General features: G+C 46.7%; 1 protein-coding gene across 2 annotated transcripts in view; it reads right to left on the bottom strand.

Annotated features, from left to right (window-relative positions):
* Positions 1–2,900, bottom strand: part of GRIN2B (glutamate ionotropic receptor NMDA type subunit 2B) — a 207,158-nt gene extending 204,258 nt beyond the window's left edge. The window contains exons 1-2 of one of the 2 annotated variants that reach the window (XM_036400362.2): positions 2,847–2,900; positions 1,677–2,119 (exon numbers count right to left, since the gene is read on the bottom strand). The gene's annotated coding sequence lies outside the window, so the exon portion shown is untranslated. Of the gene's footprint in view, positions 1–1,676; positions 2,120–2,576; positions 2,666–2,846 lie in introns of those variants that run through there. The other variant, XM_036400363.2, reaches the window with a different exon arrangement.
* Positions 2,901–22,389: the final 19,489 nt, after the last annotated feature.

Here is a 22,389-nt window from a genome sequence, read left to right on the forward strand (position 1 = left end):
ATCCAGGAGCTGCGAGGCCTGAGAAATTCCTTCGGAAAACGGGGGAAAGGCTCCCACGCGCCCTCCTCTCCGCACAGGTAAACTTTCTACTCCCACTTGCGGCGAGGGAGGGAGAGCTCAGGCAGGGAGGATCCAGGCGCGGATACCCTGGGAAGCCTTAGATATTTATAGAAGCACAGCCAGAATATGTCAGGAATGGTGGCTCTCAACCCCTTCACGCGGAACCACTCTTGGTTTTTAACAATAGGCCGACAAAACCCCCCAGAAATGTAGCAAGGAGCTGCTGGAAGGATGCAGGCAAAGGAGGTGGTAGGAAAGGCGCGCCCCCGCCTCGGCAGGCTCGGGATGCACCAAGGGCTCCGAGTGCCTCAAGGCTTGCCCCACCCCGCAGCGGGGCTGGAGGATGACCCCCCCTTCTTCCTCCCTCTGCCGTGGGGTGCGCCTCCCGCTCCTCTTGCCGCCCCCCACCCACTGCCAGCCTTCCGGTCTGGAAGGGAGAGGCAGCTCGGGGGGAGCCTGGGCGGGGGGCTGGCGATGCGGGTGAGGGTGCCGGGGGTCCGCCCCCGGGGGGCCGTGCAGCAGCTCCCCCCTGCCCCCGCCGCTCCCGGCGTGGGGGCGCGCAGACCCACGCGTGACCGGCGAAGCGGCGCGGCGGGCACGGGCTGAGGCTTAAAATAACCCCGAGACGTTCAACACCTTGTGCCCGGCGCTCCCGCACCCCCCGGCTCCCTTTGTCTTGCCACCATCTTACAGAAAGACTCACATGTCACGTTACGGTCGGGATGCACCGGTATCTCTCGCGTATCTACAGCCGAGCGGCACGATAGCCATTTTGCATCCCTCCCGAGTGGGCTGGGGAAGGGGCTGCAAGGCGCGGGGGATGGCGAGGGGGAAGGATGGGGCGAGGCGAAGAGGGGCCACGCTGCCCGCTGACAGCACCAGGGGGACGGGGATAAATTAAAACACGTGAAGTTGCCTGAATACAGCGCCTCGTAGGTTCAGGCTAAGTCGCTTGACGTGCTTGGACTTAAAATAGCCCTCCACCTCCACGCAAGCAGGCGCACTGGCCCCGGCGCTGGGCGGGCTCCTGCCGCGGTGCCAGGGGCGGCCCCGGCCACTCCCCGGGCCCCGGCCCCGGCCCCCGCGTTAGGCCGCTCACGATGGAGAGGCCGGCGTGGGTTTTCAGTAATGCACCACCCTCCTCGGCAACAAGCGGGTTTCTGTGTCCTGTTGTTGCTGACCAGCTCTGCTTTCGCATCAAAGCATGGCAAGGAGCGGCTGGACCAGTGAAAAGGAGGAGGCAATTTGCGGGTGGATGGATGAAAATTATTTTCGTTTTAACCCCTTTATAAAGCCGTGTTCCTCCTCCCGACCCCACCTGCCCACCCCCCCCACCCCCCGCCCAAAAAAAAAAAAAAAAAAATCACAAGGGACTTTCCCCCAGTTCACAACGTGGTACCTAAGTCAAACCCTTTCGCCTTCTCTTCATGTCCTATTTGATGAGCCAAGAGGGAATCAACATGTCTGGTGAATGTTGGGGTGTTTTTTTTCCCCTCTATCTGCTTCTAAAAGCAGCATCTCTAAACCTTTTGTTCTACCGTGAGTGATCTTCCCTGGGCAAACCCGCGTACCAAAATGAGCTGCAAGCAAAACCACAGAAACAGGAATTTCCCTACCTTGGTTTGTAGAAGCAGAACCTCTAGACGGACAGATCAAGGGAGAGAGCATGTTGGGAATGTCCAGTCTCCTCTTCTTGCTTGCATATCCACATAAGAAGAATAAGGGTCGGGGGCAAATGTGGGGGAATGAGTTAAAAAACAATCCTATTTGGCTGTAAAAAAAATAGAGGTTTCTTTGTGGCAATCTTGCGTCTTGAAGCGGTGCAAATTCAAAAGCTGGAGAGAATCACTTCAGAGGATATTCAGCGCGAGATGTGAGGATCGTCAAATGCAGGTTCCAGAGTAAGCATTCCTTTCGCCTTTTTAATGATTATTCTTATAATTATTCTCTCTCTTTTTTTTTTTTTCCTGGAGCCCTAGTGGAGGAGGTTGTGTTTAATGCAACTGGAGGTCGGTGCCGTTCTTCTGTGAAGCATGATTATCCTCAAAGCGTCCCCTTCCTGAAGGGAAAAATAAGCATCAATTCTGTATTAGAGGGATCTGAAGGGGATAGAAAACGCTCCCCAACAAAGACATTAATATATTGAGAAGAAAGGAAGGCAAAACGCATTTCCCAATAGTGCACACAAGCGGAATTAAAAAAAAAAATTTAAAAAAAAAAAAAAACAGCTGGCACGAGTCTATAAATAATTCAGATACGGGCTGACTACACCATTCCCGGGATAGGCATGCATACGAGACGAGAAAGCGGGCGCGATGTGAATCGCGGAGAGAAAGCGGCTCCCCCCCCCCGCGGCCCCCTCCCCATGCACGCACAGCATTTCGCCCACCCCCGGGCCCAGCCCCCGAGGGCTGGCGAGGGCCGTGCCCACCCCTCTGCAGTGCTGCCGGCACCGCTGCCCGCCGCGCACTCGCACCCGCACCGCCGCGGGGCTGGGGGCACGGGGGCTGCTTCACCTGCCACGGGGCCCCCGCCTCCTTCGGCCCCGGCAACACAACCCTCGGCTCTCCGGGCTTGGATCGGGGTTTTTGGTTTTTTTCCTAGGGGTGGGTGGAGGGCTGGGAGTGTCCCCACCACCACCTCCTCCAGCACAGCCGGACAGGGCTTACAGCTATGCAGGCATTTATTTAATGAAGCCGCAGATATTTATTTCTTTTCCCCTCCTTTCTCGCTCGGTAAAAGATTCACACTTAGAGCTGTCATAAAATCCAGACCCACATACATACCAGCAAATCCTGCTTCAAGCACTCGGGCTGCTCTGAGTAGCTACTGCCCCCCTCTCTGCCTGCAAGGCTGATCCGCCTCAGACATGCTCAACTTCTTCATTCTCTTCGCTGGTATTGCCCGGGTGGGAGATGAGGGGCGGGGAGGTGGAAGTGCTCAGAGCATCACTCTAAAAATACATTAAAAAAAAAAAAATCTCTGCAATATAAAAGCTCCGAGAATGCTTCTCGGAGGTGGGGAAAGCATGGGAAGGTGAATTAATAAAGCAGCTTAATAATTAAAAATAATTAAATATACCAGCGGAAAATGGTGGGGAGGGGGAGATATCAAGGGGCGGGGTGGGGAAGCTGTGCCAGTGAGCAGTGGGGGAAACGGGGGGGAGAAGACGAGGAGGAAGGACAGTACGGGCAAGGGGAGACCAAGCCCTGGCCACTGCCGGAGGGAGGGAGCAGGTCTCGGCCTCGGCGGGGGCGAAGGGGGAGCCCTCGCCCGGGCAGCACCTGTGCCTCCGGCCGAGCCGAGCCGCAGCCCCGCGGGGACCGCCCGGGGCTCCCTGCGTCCGGCGCCCTCTCGGACGGCGACCCGCATGTTTGGAAGCAACCGAGAGCAGGAATGCTTTAAAAAAATGTATTAACAATAACCATAAAATAGTAATAATGAGAAGAAAGGAACGGGCACCCAGCCAGCAGGCAGGCAGCAGAATTGGATCCTGAGGAAAAGAAAGCAGTGAGAGCAGAGATAACGCTAATATCCAAATTGGATACTCCACAATTAAGCCCGATGCTTTAATTGCTATTCTCAGAGCCCCTTGGAAGCCAAGAAAAGTGAAATCAGCCTGAACAGAAAGGAACTCGTGTTCCTTCATCCTCATCCTGCCTTGCCCATAGGCGCCTGCACCCTTGCAGCCCATGGTGCTCTCAGCCTCACTGCTGGAGGGCAATCCACTCTGTGGTCACAGATCCAATCCCTGTCCCCTCTTGTGCCATGGGTGGCCTGAGAAGAGCGTGCTCTACCCCTCTCAGAACCAGAGAATGGCTGTAGGGTAAGTCTTGCTCCCACCAGGAAAAGCCAGAGTGGGTAACAAAGCAAACCTCTTCCAGGTGGAAGTGTCAAGTGCAGTGTCCTTCGGGATGAGTAGTCACTCCAGGGTTGCAAACACCCACCCTGCCAATGTCTGAGTCTTGGTAGGAGATTTGGAAGAGCTCAGATGGTCCTTGGTGACGCCCTAGAAACAAGAGCGCTGAGGAAAGCCCTCCCCATGCTTCCCTGCCAGCTACACTTGTCCTGCAGGAAATCAGACCCCAGGCCGAGCATCACACGCTCTGCTTCAGTGCTGATGCAGACTGCACTGTCCAGCCTTTGCATCCCTCTCGCTGAAAGCACCCTCCAAGGAACAACACACAGTTGCTTGGACCTACCTAGCACTCTCTATGTCCAGAAGCAGTGAGGAAGATGCTGCTCAAAAGACAGGCAAAGAGAGCTGGATCCCACATGCCAGAGAATTGTGTTCCAGTGAGAAGATGGGCACTCAATGCAGGACCTTTGTTGCAGGTATGTATTTGCAAGGCAAAACATGCATATGGCCAAGGTTTCTGAGGGAGGAAGGCCTCCTAAAAGAGCCACAGCAGCTGTGGACTCTCTCTTAACCCCCAGGTCCTTTCTCAGTTTGTACCTCAGAATCGATCCACACGCTCCAAATAGAGTTTGCTGGTCTGTAGGGAAGGTTATGGACAGCAATGTGGCTGTAGCACTGCCTGCATCTATATCAATATGCCATCTGGAGCTTGAATGAATTTCTGTTTTCATGTGTAGTGTGTGTACAGTGATATTTTTTCATGTAGCTGCAGTGACCACAAGCAATACCAATCTGTGCTTGAGCTCTTGGACAAAAGCAGACACCAATATTTTCATTTTGACAGCCTGGATCTTCCTGAGGGTGCTGGTAAGGGCTGTTCTCCTGTAAGAAAGATTTTCCTAACATTTTTAGGCATGCTTTAAAAAGTGACTATGATATTTTGCATTCTAATTTCAGTAAAAATGGAAGACATATTAGCCAAAGCCTAAAGTAATCTGAAATTATCTCAGAACAGTTGGAGAAAAGAACTGTAGAGTGATACTTACATGCAGAAGCTGCTAATAGCTGAAGAGATTAGTCATTTAACTTTGCCATTCCTTTCACTGATAATAGTGATACAGGAATAGCAGATATGATTTGGCCAAGGGATGTTTTTTTCCTTTCTGTATGGCAAGAAGGGATAAACTATGACTCTACAAGTCCTCCTGCATTCTTCTGGACTAAACAAGCTAACAAGGAGCTTGACAAAAAGAGAAGGAGTGGTTTTCATCCAGCATATTACTTAGAAACACAAAATGGAGGGTTAAGTATTTCTAGGAACAATTTCTAACAAGGGGCTGCAATCATTTTAAGCAAGTCAATGATATTTAAGGTTATAACTCCCTGTGATCTTAAGATGAAGGAATTCATCAACTGTTTTTCTTTATAAAAGTACACAACTCCACAGTTACATGGTACATGAAAGCCTTGTTTACTTTTAGGATGAGACTAGTTGCCTTTCTACTTGATAGATATCCATGCACATCTTACATAAACATAATACATATGTATATTTATCATTCCTTCTTAAATAAATCACAAGGACTAAGTTCTCCAAAGTGATTAGGGGCCTGAGTGTCCAGTTCAACAATTTTTTTTGGACAAAATGGGTATATTCCCCTTGATCAAAGAAATCAGGCTCAATTATAAGTTTGAAATCAGGCACATAAAATTGCCAATTGCTTCAGAATTATCTTCTCAAGATTTTGCAAAGCATCTAACCCCCAAATTATTTTTATATTAAGATGTAATAGTTATTGTAAATAATGTGTGTGGAGGTTGGCTCCAAATAAAAAATGTTGCAAAATCTACAGCAGCACAGTACTGTGGCAGGGTTTACTTTCACTAGCTTGGGTAGGCTTTTTTTTTCTCCAATCAACTAAGATGAATAAACTGCATAAAATGAAACAAATGGCATCTCTGATAGGAAACAGTTTTTCAAACATCTCTTCAATTCAAAAGTACTTAAATGTTATTTGTAAGACAAATTGAGGGATTTATTTTAAACGGGTCCATGTTTACTATAAATTAAGGGCTACGTTATTTTTGTCCTGCCTAAGATAAAAGAATGTGAATGAAAGTTCTTATATCAAAAGCAACCAGGGCTGGATGTGGCAGTGATGATGTTGGGGAGGATGCAATCCAGCAGAGCCATTCTGTCACAACAGAACAGCCTCTGCCAGCACTGATAGGGACCAAAGGCCCTACAGTAGCTTTCACCCTTAGTCAAAGACCCTTTGATCCCTGCTGATTTGGTAAAATCAGAGCCTTTTCCAGGGCCCTAGATAAATGGGGTCTGCAGCTAAGGGAAAAGACTTCCATTTCATAGGTCCTCTGTTCCAACATAGACACGCTTGCATTAGTAGAAGAAAAGCCATGTCTGTGGAAAACAATTTCTTATAATCAATGAAATGGATCAATTGTTCTGGATAACTCACACCATAAAAAGGTTTTCCATAGTAGCACTCCTTTGGGTGTTTGCACATGGGCTGCAGAGCATGGTAACCAGGACTCCAGCTGCTTTTACACGGTGCTCTGTGCCCTGCACTACTCAGCCAGTCAGGTTATAAAGTGGCTGAATACATCTAAGCTCTTCTCCTGGTGTTCAGATACCAGGCCTGTATCAGTTTTGGAAGATCACCATAACACTGGCCACACAGGTCCACCAACAAGGATGCCATGTCATGATGCATAAAGAACAGCATGGAAAAAATTTTATCAGCTAATTTAAGGGAAAGCAAGTGGAGAAACAAGCATACAAACTTGAGAGTGGCACAAACACCTGGCTGAAGGACTTAGCTTAATTTTGGCATGAAACCTGTTTTCCTTTCTTTTGCACATGGTTCAGGACCAAGAGATGCTAGAGCAAGATTGAGCCAGAAGCCACTGGTGGGGAGATCTCATCAGTCTTTTGCAAGGACACCTGGGCACAAGGAGACTGATCACTTTGTTTGCTACTCGGCGGACACTCATCCTGCCAGCAGCCCAGCAGAAGGGAATTGTGAACACTGCTGCAGTTGCTTTGAAGTGTTACACATGTTCTCTCAGCTGTCATACCAGGACACTTAGCTGAGCTCTCATCATTTTACACTGCAATAGTTGCAGCATCCCCTACTGTCTCTGCCATGGTCAGTCTGCCCCAGAAATCCTAACAACTAGCAGACTGGTTTTTTGTCATGCAGAATCAAAAACAATGTGAAGCAGATTAAAGGAGAAATAGTTTTCTCTGTCTCTTTATAGACTTGTTTTATTATTTTGAGTATGGAATGTCAGGCTCACTGAAATTGGTTGTCCTGGATGGTCATTTATGTATGAAATACAGGCACATTAAACTAAGAAACTGTGGAGTTTGTTCTTTCAAATGGAAATGTGTTATTTTTGAACTGCAGAACTACAGACAGGATTTCAAACTGACACTGTCACTTCTCTAAGATGATACATGGCTCTTCTTCCTATAGCACACCCAGACTGAAGAACCTATCCATCAAAAGGCACCACATCTATCTAATAATAAATAGTAATTAACATCAAATGCTGTACTGTATTTCATCAAAGCACGGTACAAACATTAGCCATAGATGGCATCCTTTTACCCTGCCATTCAGAAGCAGGAAGGCTGAAGCACTCACTGCCTTGCATCACTCTGAGGAAGATGCCTTTCTTCTCCACCTCTGGGGTGCAAAGATCATTCCACTGGCTGGAGATTTTGTCCCATCTCACTGGTCTTAACAAGATACAGTCTCCTGACACACTTGAATGAATGGGAAACCACAACCCTCCTGGCAGTCATCTCCATCTTGTTCCAATCCTAACAAGACAAACAGATTATCTGGGTTTTTTTTCTAAAATCAACTTTCTGGTTGATGAAAATCTTACTGGTTCTCTCCAGATTCAAGTGATGACTCTCTTCACTGGAAGAGCTGCAAAATGGATTAGGCAGATTGCCTTCACGGTTTAAAGGAAACTGAAAAACCGCTTTCAGTAAAAGATAAAGTGTGGCTTTTGCCAGCTTATCGTGACGAAAAGCTAAAGAAGAGTTTCTTCAGCAAAGTACCTGCATTCACCTATTCTCCATACAGGGCATACAGCAGCCAGAAAAATCACCCTTATGTCTGAAAGCTGTCTTTAATGTTCTAGCAGATGATCCATCAGAGCATTCAAAACTAAATTAAAATCCCGAGGAGGAATAGGGGATTTAATTCTAGGATTAAGCTTTGAAGTTGCTCCCAGGAAATAAATTATTATTGGATGAGAACCAACACACCAATTATCTAGTTTACTGCTCATGCTACTGAGAGCTGCTGCAAGCACCCTCAGGGATCCGCTTTACCTAGATGGTCTCATCTTTAACACAATATCCACATAAAGGCAAAAGCTCAACTAGTCACATGCCAAGAAACTTCCCAGCCCCCAGTGTTAAAAGGGAAACTGCCCACTACAAACATACAGGGAAATAAGTTTTCAGTCACTTAAGTTCCCTGGCTTTCACCTTTTAACTTGCTTTGCTGTAGATAATAGAATAGTTAGTAACATGCCATTTCTTTGCTCCATGTGTTACAGTTGGGTCAAAGTTCTACAGTATTGGTGCAATCATAAATAAGCACATTTATTTTTCTTACCCAGAAGGCCTACATGCTAGTGAAGTGGCTAGGAAGCCCTACTCCATCTCAATGGCCTCTAGACAAAACAATGGGACATTTCTAGCTTTTTACTTGCTATTCCACAGATTTCTTAACACTACCCAGAATACCTCAACTTCACATACACAGCTTCAAATCCTTAATGGTTGTTCACTGGGACATTGCTAAAACATGTACCACTTCCTATGAAAAGAATAAGTTAAATAGCTCCAAGACTGATAAAAGTGTCTGGAGCAAAAAAGAGTACAGAGAGACATGAGAGCTGATATTTCACTCAAAATAAATGGTACCAGTTAATCAGTGCTATTATAAACTCACTTGGAACATTAAATTACTGCAGGTAAAAAAATAAATCCTTCACTCTTAAAAATACATGTGTCACCACTGAGGCCAAATCTAACAGCAGACATGTCCACAAATATTTGGTTTTCTCCTAAAGGATGCATTTTTTGTTTAAACACGTCATGGCATAAAAATACTGTCAAAGCATCACTACTATTCTCCTCCCAAACACATGGTTCCTATCTTTTCTCCATAGATTCTTTCCAGTCCTTTACACAGGGAAACAATGCACACAAAGCAAAGGCAAAACCCCACCCACTTCCTATGCCCTCCTTCACCTGCCAAGCTCTGTCAGAACTTTTGATGCCATTTATTACACACAAGAACATAGGGAGAGGGTATATCCAACAAAGGGATTCTCTTTAATGTCACTGTGGCATAACCAGGCTGGTTAGTGTCACCAGCTGGGCTCCCTGTCAGCACAGTTCTGAAAATCCCTTGGTTCACAACATCCTAACAGCCCCTGCTTTTGTTCAGGGAAAGTTTGGGGTTGATAACAGCACTGAGTCTCTCTCTGTTTATCTCATTTCTCCTTCAGGTGAAGCAGATGGTATTACAAATAACTCACCAAGAGGGTGCAGGGGAAGAAAGGGTAGAGAAGGAAAATATTTTTTATACTGTCAAGGATTCTGAAAAAGGAGCAGCATGACATTAGAAAAGCAGATCACTTTTCTAACACAGAAATATGGGCCTGAAAGCCTTCCTTGAAACAGAAGCATGAATGATTTCACTAGCAAGCCAAGAGCCTGTGAGCTGGAAATGTTCTCACTGGGTTTGAGTTAGGCTGCTCACTACAGCATTTATTGTGCATTTGCATTGACCATCTAATTTAAGACAAATGTTTTCTTTACACACACTTTAAAGTGAAAAATTAGTTCTGTTAGCATGCAGCTGTGGTCCCCCAGGATAGCTCTTTGCCCGGGGGCAAACAGAAGAGAGATGTTAAAGAGCTTAAAAGTAGTTCTGAAAATCTGTCCATGGTCAGTTGAGAGCCAGCAGCATTAGGGTCACCTGCTTCTCTGCCCATTTATTTAGTAGTCTCATTAATTCAAAAGATGGAAAAGCACGTACTAAGCCTGAATATTCACAGTCCTGGGAGAGAATATCTACCTACAGCAACTGAGGTTATCCTGCTGCTCCATCACCACCACACCTTCCTGATAAAATAAGACCTACCCTTGGCAAATTACTTTATGCAAATGGAGATAGATTTCTTTTGCTTGAGCTGTTTCCAAGTGAGCCAGCTGACTCAATAATTCAGCCCTCTGGCTGGAAGAAACATTAAGATTTCTGTCAGATTACTCTATATTCTAAAGAAAACTGCCACCTTCTTTTCTCCTTTACTTAGACATCTAGGAAGAGGCAATAAGCAAAAGACCTCTAGTACACTTCAGCTGCATCTTTTAATCTACCATCAAATTGAAATGGAGGCATTTGTCTCAACAGCTTTGAAGCCCAGCAGCCCATTTTCGCTCTCATGTTAGGTCTGACCCAAACTCAAACCTCAGCATTTTAATGGCATGCACTACTCACAAAATGTCTCATGCTCTGATGTTTTCTCTTTGTTTATTTTTTTCCATACCTCAGCTGTAAACCTGATCCCAAGACCAGGCCTTACTCAAATATAAGTTCTCTTTCCCCTTCACAGTGATTATGAGCTCAGAGCCAAGGTTATCTTCAGCTGACCAGATTCCATCCTCCGGAAAGTCTGTAAGTATGTCCTCTACCTGCCATGTTACTTCCAGGTTGCAAGTGTTGATTATGTTTCTATGCCCTGGCAGTGGGAAAATGTAAAATATGGACCCTTGCTGTGAATGAGCTAGGCCTTTTCCTCACTCCTTATTAAGCACCACATTCAGAAAAGCACACAATGTTCTGTCCCTCTTCCCTCATCATCTTGAGAAAATGTCCACCTAGAGCTTTGGCCACACCCTGGCAACTTTCCCAGCCCAAGGACAGAGGCTGAGCATTACAGCAAGGCAACATTTATTGGAAGGACAGCTTAAAGCAGCTCACAGGGAAAATCTTGGCTTCCTCTGGCCCTTGTAGATAGGTTTGCCTGAGTAGAGGGAAATCTGTGACTGCATTCTGTGGGTTTACAACAAGGCCATTTGTCATTTGTTGTGCCCTTTAAGCGCAAGTACATTAAACTCCTGTGGAGCTATGGGTTGTTCCCGTGGCAAAAACGCAGCTGGACATCTCTGCTCCAGCCCATATGTCAGTCAAGAGTCAGAACCCTGGGCTTGATGTGCTACCAGGCTTTCTCATGCTGACAACAAGGGAACCGGCAGGCTGTTGTGCCCTTGTTGGTCATGTTCTTATCCTAGGCCAAGGACAGCCATGTGTTTTCAAACTGAAGGAATTGTACATTTTTTTGTCATAAACTGACTGGTATTTCCTGCATGACTCAACTTTCTTTGGCCCCCATCTTTTGCCTAACAGGTTTTTTGTTATAGCCCAGCCTCTGCAGAGAACACTGTCTCAGTGTCACAGACAAAGGGACAGTCCACAACCTAACGAAATAAAAGCACAAGGAAGAGGGGTATCACTAATGCCACTTTTCCCAGATATTTTCATCCTCAAAAACATTAGAGAGGGTCTGTGTCTCATATTGTTTCTTGTGGAGCTCAGGGGATGTAGAGAGAAGAGAGATGCTGGGAGAGAGTAATGAAGAGACCAGTATTTGGCAAAAGTATAATTTTATGTCAAGGGTCCTTTAGTGTCATATTAGGAAACGATTTCTCCCCCCCAGAGGGTGACTGGGCACTGGAACAGGCTCCCCAGGGAAGTGGTCACAGCACCAAGGCTGACAGAGTTCAAGAAGCATTTGGACAATACTCTCAGGCACAAGGTGTGACTCTTGGGGTGCCCTGTGCAGGGCCAGGAGTTCGACTCGATGGTCCCTGTGAGTGCCTTCCAACTCAGGAGTCACCCAAAACTGGTGATGTGGTTGGGCTGAGCAAAGGTAGGCTTGACTTCAGTAAATCCAGTGTTGATGAAATGGCTCCTTGCTGGTCTCACTGTCTTGTGGTGTCCAGAATAGGGTACAGAAATGTCAGCAAAGCCTGGGATGCTGCTACAGGTGACTGAATGAATATGCACATTATCACAAGTGAACAAGACCTGAAGGCACAGTGCAATGTCCATGATGGCCAGAAACAGCCAGAAAAAGATGCAAGAATTAGATAAGCTGCATCATTTGGAATGCAGGCTGGTGGCTATGTGCTAGAAAAGTTACTGCCCACAGGCAGAAAAAAGCCTCACCTGACAATGATGACAAGGAGAACTACTGACTATGTAGGCATCCAACACACACCCAACATTGCCTGCATTAATGCCCATAGAGAAGGTCAAACATCCCATTCAACCATTCATTACTCCCTATGTTATAATGGCATAGTACTCCTTTTTCTTCATTTAGTGAGCTGTCACCTCAGGCTGACAATTTGTAGAGGCACGGGCTCAGCAACTGGAGAATGTTTGACTAAAACTGTTAGTACTCCCTTTGGGACACTACAAAGTGTGCAGTGACATGGGGCACATCAGGATGGGATGAAAAGTGAACACCATGACAGTGCTTCCCCCTTCTGTGACAGCCTCAGTGATGAACTGAGGGTGCTGCTCATCAACAGAAGCTGACAGCTGTCCCTCTGCACCCTTGGCCTTAAAGGCTGCGTGCTGGCAGTCTTGGATGTATGCAACTTCATGGCACAGCAACTCCAAAGATCTTCACATGTATACAAGCACCTGTACCTGCTGCTGCTGGCCTTAGCAGATGCAGAGAACATCATGAACCCATGGAGTGTTGGTCCATGTCTCCCAGAACTGATGGTCTACAGCACAAAAGCAGGAATCAGGGTCAGTCACTTGTAGCTGGGGAAAAGAAATCTAAATAGTGCCTCAAAAAACAAGGGGGGCAGAATGGCTTTTTCTCTCTGCCCAGATATGCTGGGTCCCAGAGCTGAGAATAGACAGGATTCTGGAAAAGGCCTTGGTACCAGACTAGGTCCCCACCAGAAGAAAAGGATCCCACATCACAGGATCCCTGACAAGAAGCATGCAATAGGATAAGATGATTGGGGCTGGGTGCAGGCATCCAGGTAAGAAAGTTGACAGCTGAGTTCAACCTGAGTTCCCTGTTCTTCAGGCAATTCCCACTGTCTCCCTCAGCCTTTATCCCCCAAAAATGCAAACTGAGAAATTTTCATTTCTGAGAATACTAAAAAAAGACTAGGGCACCAGAACAGCTGCAGAGAAGTCTGACATCAACTGTCATTATTCCAGTCAAGGAAGAAGTGAGGAGGACTGTGCAAGTGGCTGCAGGATTCCCCATCTGAAATGGCCATACCTGGTAGAGGGCACCAGCCACAAGTGGATGATTCTGGTCACCTGATGCTGGAGGCAGGCTGGTATTGAGCAGATCTCCACCACACAGGATAGCACTGCTTCAAAGCCTACTGATCTCAAAGGACAGCTTATCTAAGAGGCACTGGTGCACTTGAACATGGTGCTGACACAGAGCAGAGTTAGGTATCTCCTGACTGGTAAGGAAATGAGTAGGGAAACCGGTTATGATCATCTGCTTCTACAGTAATACAGGAAACAAGCCCTTAGTTGTAAATAAACCAGCTCACAAAAAAATAAACTGAGTTGTATGGTTTCTTTGCTTAATGGAAACAGCATGGTGAGATCACTGATACTGGCTAACTTCCTGCAACACAACAATACTAGGCTGATAACAGCCCCATCCTCCCAAACTGTCACCAGGATCTGCACTATTCTTCTCTACCAGTAGCTCTACTGCATAGAACTGAAATAACTAATCACGCAATCTCACAGGTCTCAATGTCACAGGTTGTAATGATAGGCCCCAAACTATAAGATAGCAAGAATCTTGCATATGTACAGAAGATAAATGTCCCCTGGAGTTACTGCTCAAAAGACCACTTTGAGAGGTTTCATCAGAAGGGGCTGTCTCCTTAAAAATCTCTTTCTTCTGAAGCTTGACAGAGTTCTCTTTGGTGCCTCTGTGTGCTGCAATGAAAGTATGATCTCCTTCGAGGAGGTGAATAGGAACAACGGGTTTTGGTATTAACTACATATCTGACTGTCATTGCAAAGGTGACATATTTGTTTCCAAGTTTCTCTTAGTGGCTGCAAAGGTTGGGAACTGCAGAGGTGCTATAGAACTTCAGGTGCTTGGCCTGAAGTCTGTGGGCATCTTACAGCACAAAGTAACAGCAGCCCCTCTTCACCAACCAGGCAGTCATAGGATCACAGGATAATTCAGGCTGGGAGGGGCCTCAGGAGGCTCTAGTCCAATCTCCAGCTCAAAACAAGGTCACCTGGGAGATCAGAACCAGTTGCTTAGGTCTTGAACCAGATGAGTCTCGAAAATATCTAAGGATGAAAACTGTACAGCCTCTCTGGGCAGTCTGTCCCACTGCCTTCCTGTCCTCAGCCAATTCCTGCAGAAGCATGGAAGTATGCTCCACAGGGTCTTTGAGCCCAAAATTCTGAGGAAGACCATGTTGGCTGGACAGACCAGCATGCCTTCACAAGGGCATGAGGAGGCCTGCTCCACAACCCCCACATAGTCATATTCCATGGATCTCTTCAAAACCCTGGTCAGTACCAAGACAGGGTGCCCATCCTCCTCATCACCTGCTCTGCCCACAGATCCCCATACAGCATCAAGATGCTCACCAGCTCCCTATCTCCACCGTGATTATTGTACCCACCCTTGCCCCCCAGCTCCCCCTTCTCCTCCCAGTGAGTATTCACTAAAGTGTCCCCTCCTTGGATATTGCATCTGAATGGTGACAACAGGGTTGCCAAGCAACATGAATCCTCCAAGCAACCAACCATAGCAGATCGCAGCAACCCGCTGCAAACCCACTCCAAAGCTTACAGGCCTGACACCATTTTGTCTCTTACCGTCTATTTCATCCAGCCATAGCTCAAACCCACTCAGATCCATCCTCTTCTCTTCCCCCATCAACCAACAGCACAATCCCAGGCACTCCTGCCATTTCCAACCTAAATTACCATTCTATGCAACATACTAAAGGCCAGCTCCCTCTCAACAGACCGAGACAAATTATTCAAGTCCCCACTACCTGCCTTCAGCCCTCCTTCCTCTCCCCAGGACTGTTGGAACACACAGAGTATTTCCTCCAGGCTCACCCCAATCTTTCAAATAATGCAAAATGTTTTTATCTGCCTTTGGAAACACACTGTCCTTGCAAGTCTTCAGCAGATGCAATGACATGATCATCCTGAGGAGGATGGTGGTTCAATCCGCCACTGGAGCCACAGGGCAGGCAGACCCCAGCTGGTCACTTTTGGAACAAATTCCTTAGGGACTGTAAACCATAATGGCAGGAGAGAAACACACTGGCAGCAAGATCCAGAAGTGACTAATTGCTGCTCTTTATTCTGTCTTTCTGCTTTTCTTCAGGTGCCAGTCACAGCACCTCCTGGGACCAGCACTAGTGGATCCCAAACACCAAATCCCTTGTCTCACAATCACATAACTTCCTGTACAAGGGAGACAGAGGCAGAAGGTCATTTCTCTGCTTCGCTCTCCCGGAACTTTTAAGCAGATACTGTGAGCAAATGAGAGGCAGTAAACTCTTGGAAGGCACTCATGGCACTCAGGAGAAATTGAAGGCTTGGCCTTACTGCCTATAATCAGCTGAGTTTAGAGGGGGTGGAGATTTCAGGATGAGCCAACTGCTGTTTTCACTCAGCACAGCTGAGAAAGAGGCTCCCCAGGCTGCCTTGGGCAATCTCAGAAGTCACCCCAGGAGAAGCCTGAGCTCAGGGGCTCACGAGCTGGCACCATGAGCCTGGCTTGGGTGGCCATACGAGGGCAGCCCCAATAGCTAAAGGGCACACTGCTTTTACCAGGTGTATCACCATTAGGGGCTGGGATCACCTCCATGGTTGGTTCCAAGTTGACCATCTAGGGAGAGAAGACTTAGTGGCCACTTCTTTCCAATGCACATTGCCTTTCATCCTGAGAGACTTGGAGAAGGATGTTGGTTTCCAAATTGATTGTTAGGTTTGACAGGGCATGTCTACACTACTCCATGGTACAGTACACTGACATTAGAAAATCCCAATTGTGGCATTTAATGATGCCAATAATCAGCTCATGTGCACTAGTTTGCTAAAAAGGAATTCTAGATTTGGTCCGTCCAGACCTAGGTTACATATATCCACCTCCAATTCCATTGGCTGTACAGCCATGCCCTTGTAAAGATGTATTTTAACCAAAGCTAACTGAAAAGGGTTCAGATTAAGTAAATCAATCCTCCCACATAAAGAGGCTGCATAGACTTAATTAAATTGATAACTGGGCCAACCTGAACTAAACTAGCTCAAATTTGGGTATAGACAAGGCTTTATTTTTCTTACTAAAATCATTAACTTATCCAAGCTTTAATTGGCATTAACTGCATGGTAACAAAAGTGAATACTCAGTCCAGTTGTCTAGTGTCTCTGTCTCCATCTGGCCCCAAATATAACACTTGCAAGAGCTGGACACACTCCTGAACCTACCCTCAGAATCAGTATTTATTGTGTTCTCACCTGAAGCCCAAAGGACTCAGTAAAATCACTGCTTTTCCCATAAAAATAACTTAATGGAAGCATCTATACAACCATTCCTCACAGAGCAATCTGAGCAAGTCTCGCTCTTACAGAGAAGCTATAACTTCTGAAGAAGCAGCAGTTAACCAAATAATTCTGTTCCAGCATCTCATCTATGGACCCTGTATAGGGATGATGGTATTATCGTATTTTTCTTTCTCAGCTAGTTAATAGGAAATCCCCTTTCAAAGGCAATTTCCATTTTAAATCACCCACATTAAGAGAGACATGTTTAATACCAATAAATCCGCTTTCTTAAAAGAGACATAGAAGCCAGGCTCATCGGCTGACTAAATCCTCTCCCCCCACCCCCATTCCTGCCTTGCAATCTGTAGATCTTGCAGAAGGGTGATCTAAGACAGATGTAGTTAGCTAGCTACACTTCCAAGCACTAAGCTGCTCCTCGCTTTGTATTCACTCTGTGCCAAACCAAGGTCACAGGGACACGAGGAGCTAAAGTGGGAGTTGCAGCCGAGATGCTTGGAGGCTGGGTTTCCACACACCTCCCATGGGAGCCTCTCCCTACATCAGTCTCCCACTACAAGTCAGCGTGGGGTGAGTGCTACCTAAAGCCTCTGCAGATGAAATTATTTTTTCTCCTTAAAGCTTTTTGTAGCACACCAAGGAAAACCAGCCTCCAATTCACTGAGGGCTCATGATGCTCAAAACACATGCCATAAGGGTCCCTCCTCCTCTATGGGGACACAACTCCATCTTCACCAGTGCTTCTCCTATCCAGAGGGATTGCTAGCCTAATTGCTCTTGCAGACAGCTGTACCACACCTTTGGCAGAGAAGGGGGTGGCAGCCTTTCCAGGTCTCTTATGTGCCTAAAGCCACAGCCAGCAGTAGGGGCAATGCTAAGGCAATACCACATCAGAAGCCAGAGAACAGTGACTTCAAAGCACCCCCCACAAGGTCAGTGTTGTCATCTTATTGCAAAGCTCCATACCTTCTTGGTGATTTCTCATGGGCATCCCCTCATGGCACCGACTCCTTCTGCACAGCACAGCCAAAAAAACCCCACATGTCTCCTCAACAAGCTAACCTACTCTTTTGTAGCACTCTTCTTCTTCTTATTGGACACAGCTGTGGCCTATTAAGGGCAGGCCTGCTCCTAACTGGTAATTAGTACAGCTGCAACTCCTCAGGGGTGAGATTACCTCCTGCACTATTCTCTTACATTCTATCCCTCCACAGGTCAGGGCTGCAGTGGCATAGGTATCTCACTTGTCTGACAGGAACAGATAAAGCTGAATGAAGTCCCTGTTGCTTCCCCTTGCTATGACATGTAAAAGGAGCAAAAATTACTAGGTAAGATAAAGCTTAAGAGGGAAAAAAAGCAAAACCAAGGCACAGCAGAAAACCTTGGTCTGGCTGCTCTTAGTGCTGCCAAGTATTGCCCCAAAGCCACCCATGTGATTTTGCCCTGCCTCATCATGCAGCTCCCATAGCCAGAACTTCTGCTGGCAGGTAAAATGCTGTGTCCCTGCAAAGCCTCTCATGGGAGACAGTTCCCTTCACTGAGACAAGATCGTGACACAGCAGTAGGAATCCCGAAAATTACTTTGAACCTTCTATCTGAAGCAGATATAATTCACTGTGCATTTTCCCAGTTGGAAGTCTGAACTTGTTTGTCTGATAGCAAAGGGGTCCATTTGCTCTGGACACATCCCTGTTCCCCCATCAGGCTCCAGCTCTGCAAGCACCCCTAGAAGTGGTGTAGTCATGCATAGGCATGCCAAAAACAGCATCACCATCAGCAAGTACCCACCTGTGTGCCTGTATGAGGCAGGGCCCCTCAGAGTGGTGGGACTGAGCCCAGTGACTGAGGAGGGCCCTTCTGCAATGTCCCAACCCTGCAGCAGGACCCTTACAATCAGATCCTTCCTTTCCAGGACCACTGCCCCAACAAAGCCTGTTGATAGAGGAACATTTCAAATAGAAGTTTATTTCTTTAAGGACCATAAAGGTAAGAACAGAAGACTCTTGTTTCATGCTTTATTGTCCAAAGAACCTTGCCCTCATTTTGCTCCGTGACTCTGAGACTGACTGGGCACTGCTAAGCAGCAAGGACAGTCCTTCCACTATGGGAAACCGCCCTGCCTTTACTGGAGCAGGAAGCCATCCTCCTCCTCCTCCTCCTCCTTCTCCCTCGCAGCACTCTTTCCAGTCTAGATAGCATGGATAATTATATCTGTTTCTATGCTCTCCTTAACCAAAATGGTATTTCTTCAACAATTCCATAAACACAGACATGAGCACTTTGCTTTCAATCTTGTATTTATTTTCCACCTGATGATAAGATCCATTTCTTGACCTGAGAGTGCATAAAGATTTAAAAATTACTTAATCCTCTAGTCAGTGGAGAGAAAGAGGAAGGGCAAAAATGTGAGTTGGGGGAGCTTCATGGCTTTCTGCTCTGCAACTTGTCATAATAGGTCATAGCAGTTAGGTTACATTACAACACAAGACCAATTAATGATATGTAGATCAGGGTAAACCATACAAAGATTAATATAAATTTTATGCAACAGCTTGCTTAAATAATGCTTCTAGGGAAAATAAGTTAAGAAAACAGTGGGAGGGAGAGCACACAATCCTCGTTTTCTGTTATTCCAAGACAATTTTAACCTGTTCAGTGGGCAAAACTCCTTTCTTGACCAAAATATTTTTGCTTTAAAAAGATGAATTAGTACCATAAGTAACTTCTACCATGCCCCAGGGTGGAGTTAGGTGTATGCTAGAATGTTCCTATCTGTCTGTATCTGCATTGAACTGTTAAGCAGATGCTCACTGAGGAGAAAATAGACTGCAATAAACTGGCACTGACACAGATCTGGATCGCTGGAACTGCTAGAGAGATAAAATTCATTTAAGAAATGTGGTTTTCATTTCCATTTTCCTTTAATAAAAAGCTATTGAAACATTAAAAATATCTACTATTTCAAGCAGCATACTGTCCACATAAGTAAGAGAAGAAACAGAATTCATTTTATTACATAAAATGTAATACAGCCCGATACTGCACCTCCTGGAAGAGCCAAATTAAAGTCCTTTTTCAGAGCAAGGAACAAATCCTGTTCTCATTTACAGAGCTGACCTACAGTTAAGGGCTGGTCCATTTTCAAAGCCATAGTCCATGTATGAGGACACACCACAGATCCTAATAGGAGAACTGCACAAGGGAAAGAAGAGAGTAAAACACATCCAAGAGGAGATCTCTAGCTATGCTGACAGTGGACTGCCCTTCCTCCCTCCATCAATCTCCTCTTTGGTCCTTACTCTCAGTGCTCTCTCCCAGTCACTGTGCAGTGTTAGCCAATACACACTCGTTATATTAGCACTGCTCTTCCCAGAATGGGGCAAAACCCTAAAACAGGCAATTCTTTGATCTTCATGCAAATCTCCCCAAGTTCTGACCAGGTTGCTTCAGCAGCATGTAATGAGCTCCTATCCTGTGCAATGAGTAGTCATGACAAAACCCCAAAATTACACAGATAAATCATTGTCTCCTCTCATGATACCAAGAACAGTAATTATTCTGCCAAATTAACCTGCCTCCAAATCAAGCTTCTGGTCTTGCACTCCAAGAAGATTTAAGAGTAGGAATTTGAAGTACTCTTAGTACTCAGATGAGATCAGAAGCAGGAGTGGAAAGCTATAATGGAGAGCTATATGCCTCTCCCCTGCCCCTGTGTAAGTCAGGCTGACAGCTCCAGAGCTGGTGGTTAAGTTGTCACACCAGCCTTCCAGGGATCTGTGAAACCTGAACATACAGCACCCTAAATGCTTGTCATTATGTACCAAAAAGAAACATTGCCATGCTAAGCTAATAGATTATCAGGTCTTCTTTAACCATGTGATGAAGATCATCCTGGACACTATAAATTGCAGCATAATTTCAACTCTGAAGAAAAATCCAAAGAGTTTTAAATACCATTTTTACTGGCTATGACCCGCCCCCCACATTCCACCTTGTATATTTCTCTAGGAAACATTACCATCACTGTGCTCAAGTCCCATCTCTTTCTAGTCCCTTATATTCACTGCCTTGCACCACCCTGTTGTAGGAGAAACACGGTCCAAGGTCAAACATCATCCTTGTTGCTGCAGAAGGTTTCCAGGTCACTAGCAGAGTATGGCAACCCAGAATTAGTAAGAACATCAAGACTAACAGAAAATTAGCAGAAGGCTCATAGCTATACTGAGTTTTTGGTCTCCAGGAAGAAGCTAAGCAGCCATTTCATTATAGCCACACTTTGAACGCTCTTGCAGTGGCATAAGGAAATCCAAAAAAGTACCAGTGCTCTTTTCAAGAATGCCTTGAAAAGCATTTGTGGTGGAGAAGAGGAAAGTGCCACATTTGGGGGTGGTTTCTGATACAAGACCCTTTAGATTCTCAGGGAGCAGAAGGGGCAGGCTGCTCCACAAGGAAAAGCGAGAAAAGCTGGGCACTGCAGGACACACCATCACCAACGCAGGCATAGCACCTGAGCAAAGCCAGTACAGCAGTCACCTTACAACCACAAATCAAGTCCAAGGTCAGTCCAGAAAACACAACAAGATTCATCAAAGCTGTGCTGCTCACTGCACAGCTCAGGCTCAGAGCAAGGCTGAGGCTAAAGGCATCCCCAGGCCAGGGAGCAGCCACAGTCAATGGGTGGGGGTTCCAGGTGAGGTGCACACAGCAACTGCAGCCCCCCAGAGCAGTGGGGCTCGGCAGCAGCTCGCAATACTCAGTTTCCCATGTCAGGGCCATGAGTCAGCTTCCATGGCTGCTGCTCCAAGTTTTTCACCTAGCAACAAGACAGACGGATGGATGGGGGGGTGTTAGAAGAGATGTTGAAGCAAAATGAGATGAGAAAGACAGAAACTAAATTGTCAGGGAGATTAAGAGAAAGATGCAGTGCCTGAAGCTATTTCAGCTTCTAAAGGACAAAGTTCGTGGGTAGCAGAGTCCCTTCTGCACTTTAGCCTTCTGGGCATGGACACCTCTCATGGGGTGAGGGACACATCCAGCTCCCTCTTGAGCCACACTGCAGGTCTGTGGGCTCCTGTGCTTTGATCTGCATGTCAAAAGCTCTGCACCACCTCCTCTATGACCAAAGGCTTTGTAATTTGCAGTGCATAAGCTTACCCTGATTCTGCTTCTCACCAGGCAGCACAAAGTGCTCTGTCAAGGGGTAGCCATGAGGTAATTCTCACTGTGCCCACTGAGGAATAGCAAGTAAGCACTACCCTAGCTGACTTTCAGCTGGTTGAACTGAAGCCACTGGGAGGGTTGGAAGGCATGAAGCCAAGAGCTGCCCAGGGGATGGACCCCATCCAGGGCCAGAGCCCTGTACCCTCCCCCAGTACACACCATGCTGCAGTCCTTCCTGCTGGTGGCAGGCTTAGGATCAGGGAGAATAGCCAGGCTGATGCACCACCTCTTCCCAGAGGAGAGGGTGCTCTCAGAGACTTGAGGGTCAGCACTAGGGAAGGCTGTGCCTCCTCAAGCTCTAAAAAAAGGACTTTGTTCCCGCTCAGCAATTTTTTCCCATCTGGGCTAAATCCACTCTTAGAAAGAGATAGCTCTATCTCCAGGGAAACAGGCTCTCTGCGCTCACAGGGACTCAGCCAGCTCCCCCTCTCCTTTTGCTGTGGGGTCACTCAGCAGCGAGGCTGAGGCACCATAGGGCATGGGGCTCATGGGGCCACCCCACGTCTGGAGCACAGGATGCTCCAAGCAGCATGTGCTGGTCTCTGTGCTGGAGCCACACAGCACCTTTGTGAACTTGCCCAGCTCTAG

This window comes from Molothrus ater, chromosome 5, assembly GCF_012460135.2.
Source record: "Molothrus ater isolate BHLD 08-10-18 breed brown headed cowbird chromosome 5, BPBGC_Mater_1.1, whole genome shotgun sequence".
Lineage (NCBI taxonomy): Eukaryota > Metazoa > Chordata > Aves > Passeriformes > Icteridae > Molothrus > Molothrus ater.